This window comes from Chionomys nivalis, chromosome 2 (genome assembly GCF_950005125.1).
Source record: "Chionomys nivalis chromosome 2, mChiNiv1.1, whole genome shotgun sequence".
In the NCBI taxonomy this organism is placed as follows: domain Eukaryota; kingdom Metazoa; phylum Chordata; class Mammalia; order Rodentia; family Cricetidae; genus Chionomys; species Chionomys nivalis.
This window is the reverse complement of record NC_080087.1, coordinates 84,702,666-84,708,665: the sequence shown is the minus strand read 5'-3', so window position 1 is coordinate 84,708,665 and position 6,000 is coordinate 84,702,666.

Sequence of the window (6,000 nt, the reverse complement as noted above, 5' to 3'; positions counted from 1 at the left end):
TGAATCAAAATGCTGTGCTTAGGACAAAGTCTTTTGCCTCCCCGCATCATGCGTACATACATGGCCCTTAGTGGCCAAAGAGTGTTTGTTCCCCTGGAGCTGGAATAACAGGCAATTGAGAGTCATTGGATGTGGATGCTGAGAATTGAACTCAGGTTCTAATTCTGAAGGAATTGCAACTACCTAGCTCTGGTGGAGGTTGGGATATATCTTATGCATGTATATATGTATCTTTAAAAAATTTTTTCTTAGAAAAATGTGTTGGGTAGTAGTGGCACACGTCTTTAATCCCAGCACTCAGAAAGCTGAGACAGGCAGATCTCTGAGTTCGAGCTCAGTTTGGTCTACAAAGCGAGTTCCAGGACAGCCAGGGCTACACAGAGAAACACAGGTACAAAAACAAAACAAAAAGGTGTGTTTAAAATGTTTTTTATGTGTGTGAATGTGTGCCTGCGTGTATCTATGTATACCACACACATATGTGGTGTCCTTGAAGGTCAGAAGAGGGCCTCATGTTCCCTGGGACTGGAGTTACAAGTGGTTGTGAGCTGTCATGTGGGTGCTGGAAATTGAACTCTGGTCCTCTAGAAGAGCCACCAGCCTTATCTGCTGAGCCATCTCTCCAGCCCCATCCTGAAGATAGTTATCTTTTGCCCGTTGTTTCTATGGTACTTCAGGATGCACACTTGCCTTTCCATAGGCAAGTGTTTTGGAATAATCTTTTTTACACTGTGAAGTTTTGTCTTTGTCAGGGTGCCCTCTGATTGGTTTAATAAGAGACTGATTGACCAATAGCTAGGCAGGAAGAGGTTAGGTGGGAAAGTCAAACTGAGGGAATAATGGGAAGAAGAAGGGTGGAGTCACCAGAGTAACCAGGAGACATGGAGAGAAGCAACATGAACATGCCATGATGAATAAAGGTACCAATGTGGTCGAGCATAGATAAGAAATATGGGTTAATTTAAGTTGTCAGAGCTAGTTAGTAATCGGCCTAAGCTATCAGCCAGCATTTATAATTAATGTTAAATCTCTGTGTGGTTATTTGGGAGCTGGCTGGCAGGACAAAGCTGACTAGCTGGACAGAAGAGTCTGCCTACAGGCAAGTGTTTTTATTTAATCTGATCTGTCTCCAGCTCAGAATGTTTTTCAGAGTATTAAGGGATCTGCAGGGAAAGGTGAATTTTCCATGCTGTTGGACACCCAGTGTCCCTTCCCAGACTTTCCACTGCCACTGAAAGCTATTAATGAGTATCCCTGCCCACTGTACTCTTCCACTCAGTAAATTATATCCCACCCTTGCTCCCACCCCTGTTCATTCACTGGGTGTGTTTCTGCATCCTAACATGGCCATAGGGGCCGGCATGACCTGGGACCTGCCGACTGCCTGAACCTCAATCTCATATCACTGCCCTTATTCAGGCTCCTCTTGACCACTCTGGCTTCTTAGCTACTTGGACACACCCTGGTTCATCAGAGCTTGCTGTCCCTATGCTGTAGATGTCCCCAGACAGCTTCTAGACCCTACCTCACATCCTCTGATATGTTTGAATGTGGACTGTCCTTCCCAGGTTCATGCGTTCGAGTACTTGGTCCTCAGTGAGGAATGCTATTTGTGGGATTGTGAAGTGATCAAGCTGTGGATCATGGTTTGCAAAGCTGTGCCACTACCAGGGGCCTCTCTTCCAGTCCCTTTATTGCTTCCTGGTGGGCTGTGCTGTAAGCAAGTCACACATTCCCGCAGCCATAAACCGAACCCTATTTTCTCTATGCCTTCCCCACCATGTTGGACTGTACCATCTGAACTGTGAATCAGAATGAAGTCCTCCCCACACAAGCCGCTTCTGTCCCTGTCAGTATTCTGCTGTAGGAACAAGAACAGCAGCCATTGCTCTCTCCTTGTTGGCAGGTAATGCAGTGGAATACTCCTCCATGAGGCCGTTCTGGGCAGTGCTGCTTTCTGTCTGTCTGCTGCATTTCCAGCTTCATGCACAGTTCATCTGTGCCCATCTTGCTGCAATAGAAACTCAGCTACAGGAAATCAACCCTCACTCATGCACCTGTTAGTGTTGAGAATGGGGGTCCCGGGGGTACTGATGGAAGGGCTCGTGCATGAACGTTCCCCTCTTCTCTGCAGCCCTGCTTTATGTACTGCCTGCTCTTTCCACTAAACATTTCTCATTGGATCTTCGCTGACTTATGCCGATGGACCTGTGTCTTCCTCCTCCCCACGGCTTTTTTGCTTATTTATTTCAACAGAGTCCTGCTGTGTGTCCTAGTCTGGCCTCAAACCCCTACTCCTCCTGCCATGGCCTCCAGGGTTCTGGGATGTCAGGTGTATATCACCACCCACTGTCCTCTTCCTGTGTAGAGGTGTTCTGTTTCTGTTATAGGGATGTCCCATTTGCCCATAGTGTTGACTTTGGCAGACACTTTACTGATGGACATAGGCTGTTTGTAATCTTTAGTGTCTCAAAACAACAAATGAACAGACCAAACATATTGTGATGGATGCATTTGATTGAGCACATGAGAAAGTCTACCATGAAATAATCGACAGATGTCAATCTATTGGATCAAATAGGACAGGCACATACCCCTACTTGCCTTTCATTTTGGTGTTGTTTGTTATTGTTATTGCTAGTGTGTCCTTAGCTGACCTGGCACTGGCTATGTGGCCCAGACTTTCAAACTCACAGTAATCCTCCTGTCTCTGTCTCCTGTGTGCTAGAAATGCAGGTATGGACCACCAAGACTAACTGAGACTTCTAGTTTGAAAGCTATTAAACTGTATCCTTTGCAAGAGTTATGTTTCAAGTTACCCTTTAAAAGGAGTATTCTGGCAGTTTTGTGGGGGAAAGAACCAAAGACGGAAGCCATAAAGCAAGGGACACTCTAGGGAACCTCAGAAAGACCCCCTAAGGAACACAGGTGAAAGCTGGTGACAACCCAGCAGTGATCTCAGTTGTGCATACAAGTGGTCAGTCATCAGATGTGGCTCTTAGAGTGGAAATGCTTAGCTGATGGGACCACTGTTGGGTCACTGATGGGATCACTGTTAGGTCACTGATGGGATCACTGTTAGGTCACTGTTGGGATCACTGATGGGTCACTGATGGGATCATGTTAGGTTACTGATGGGATCACTGATGGGATCACTGTTGGGTCACTAATGGGATCACTGTTAGGTTACTGATGGGATCACTGATGGGGTCACTGTTGGGATCACTGATGGGTCACTGATGGGATCACTGTTGAGTCACTGATGGGATCATGTTAGGTCACTGATGGGATCACTGATGGGGTCACTGTTGAGTCACTGATGGGTCACTGATGGGGTCACTGTTGAGTCACTGATGGGATCATGTTAGGTCACTGATGGGATCACTGTTGAGTCACTGATGGGACCACTGTTAGGTCACTGATTGGGTCAAGGTTACGTCACTGATGGGACCACTGTTAAGTCACTGATAGTGTTATGCTCAGAGCACAGAGTCCCCCAAAACCAACTAGGAGACCAGGCCCTGTATATGAAGGCAAAGAGCCTTTATTCTTACACAAGATTGCAAACTGGGACTTTCCATGTGTCCAACATATTGGAGTGATTGGAGAAAGCAGAGCTCAGTTGGGGTTGGGTTTTTACAGTAGAAAAGGTGGGGGTGAGGGATTTCTAAGGTTCAGGGCCCCAGATTGGCTGACATTTGTCTAAGAGTGTCCTGGTGAAAAGCGGTTGGTGTGTGCTGGAAGGTGATCCTATCTACAATGGTTGGAACATTAGGAATTTCCTTTGAATGGTCTGTTCCTGCGTGGTGCCCAGGTAGTCTCAGTTTGTGGTCTTTCTCAGAAAGAGGTATTTCCTCTCTAAAAATAGAGACTCAGGACTCTATTGAGCTTGCCGGGCTGAGTCCTACAATGGGATCCCTGTTAGATCACTGTTGGGATGACTTTTAGGTCAAGAGAAGAGTGTTAGTGCCTCTTGGGTTTGGGGCCCAAACATCTGGAGGGCTGAGGTGGCCATGTAAGTATCATGAATGGGGCAGGTATCACTCCCAAGATGTTGGAAACAAGGACCTGGCAAGGCTGGTGTGTGGAACCTGGAAATCCTGCTGTTTCAGCAAATGATGCTTAGATCATTGGGGGCATCGCAAGAGAGGTGGTCAAGCTGCAGGTGGAGCAGAGCCGCCATGTAGAAGTTCAGCTGCAGACCTCTGGGAACAGCATGACTTTGTGCAGTCTGCAAACTCTAGTTTATGGTTGACCAGGCTTCTTTCCTTCCTTCCTTCTTTTGTTCCTTCCTTCCTTCCTCCCTCCCTCCCTCCCTCCCTCTTCCTTCTTTAGTTCCTTCTTTTCTTCCTTCCTTCCTTTCTCCCTCCCTTCCTCTCTCTCTCTCTTTCCTTTCTTTCTTTCTTTCTTTCTCTCTCTCTCTCTCTCTCTCTCTCTCTCTCTCTCTCTCTCTCTCTCTTTCTTTCCTTCTTTTTTCTCTCCTTCTCTCCCTCACTCCCCATTAGAAAGCATCTCACTATGTAGCTCAGACTGGCCTAGAACTCCTGCTCCTCCTGCCTCAGCTTCCTGAGCACTCAGATGACCAACATGTGCACTTCATCTGGCTCTGAGTTCATGGCCTGTGTCAGTCACTGCTGGATGCTGAAGAAAACAGTAAAGCCCTGTGTGGACTTTGATTATTAGGCAATCATGAGTTGTGGCTTCTGATTGGCTGCTGCAGCCTGTCAGGACAATCAGGATTCTGATTGGCTGCTGAAGCCTGTCTTTAACACATGAAGACCAAAGAAGGTAAAATCAGCCATTATGGAGGACAGATGGGTCAACACTTTGATGGGGTCATCATTTTCCAGATGGTTTTTCTGCACTCTTCTCCAGCTCTTGAGGCTGAGCAGCCAGCCCAGGCCCTGCTCAATCTTTCCGGGACCTCTTGTTCCCCAATGCAGGAAAGCCTGTTCCCACAGGATCTGAGGCCTAGCTAGTCTCCTGACCTGGACACTTTGCTCGACTTTCCCCTTCCCCTCCCACTTGAGCACTTTTTCCCAGCCCACACCACATAGTTCTTATTGCCACCCTTTTTATGTTTGTCCCCTCGCTCAAGGCCCGTCTTTCACACTCAGGTCTCCAGCAGTCAAAATGTCTCCTCTTACAGAAGAAAGGCCCAGTGCATTGCAGAACTCTAAAATAACTCTGAGGCCTCTCAGCCTTAGTGCTTCCCCCCTCTCCCCTGGGAAGCAGGAATCTAACAGTTGCCCACACACATACTGAAATGTTGGGAACTTTCCATCTCCCTGAGTCTTTGTGAATGTTCTCCAGATAGAACTCAGTTATTGAAATTGGGGCAAGATAACCCTTAAGTCGACTCAGTTCCGATGTTTTGACTCAGTCCCTGCAAAGGGGTCAAAGTAATCCTCAAATGTTTTCTCTTACCTCACCTGATCTGGCAACTGCCCTCCAGCCTTGGCTAGGACCAATTATTGTTATATTTGAATAAGCCAATCCCAATAGTTGGGAAACAACCCCTGAGTTCCCCCCCCCCATTTCTATGGCTTTTTGCTTTAAAAGTAGCCTGCACCAGCTATTCGGGGTCCTTGGCTTGAATGCTGAGTGACCCTGTTGTAACAAAATTAAAATCCTCATGCTTTTACATCAACTGTGGTGTGAGAGTGGTCTCTTAGGGCAACTCCTTCTCGGTGATTGGACTTCAGGGTCCAACACATCTGATGAGTAGGCAGCAATGATGGGACGATGAGACACTGTAGATATTTCCCATGCTCCGATGTGCATGGTTCTACTTAAGTTGTCACTCAGTGCAGAGGTAAGATGCTGCACTCCCATAATGCTGGTGACTGAGGCCTTGGTGGGTCCCCTGTGGGTGACCTGAGACCTCAGCCAGGAGACAGAGAGATAGATAGGCCATGCAGAGAGAGCTGGGGTAAAGAGTTTGTTCAGCGAGTTATGAAGGGTGAATAGAAGGGAAAGAGGAGAAAGGGAAAAGGGGGA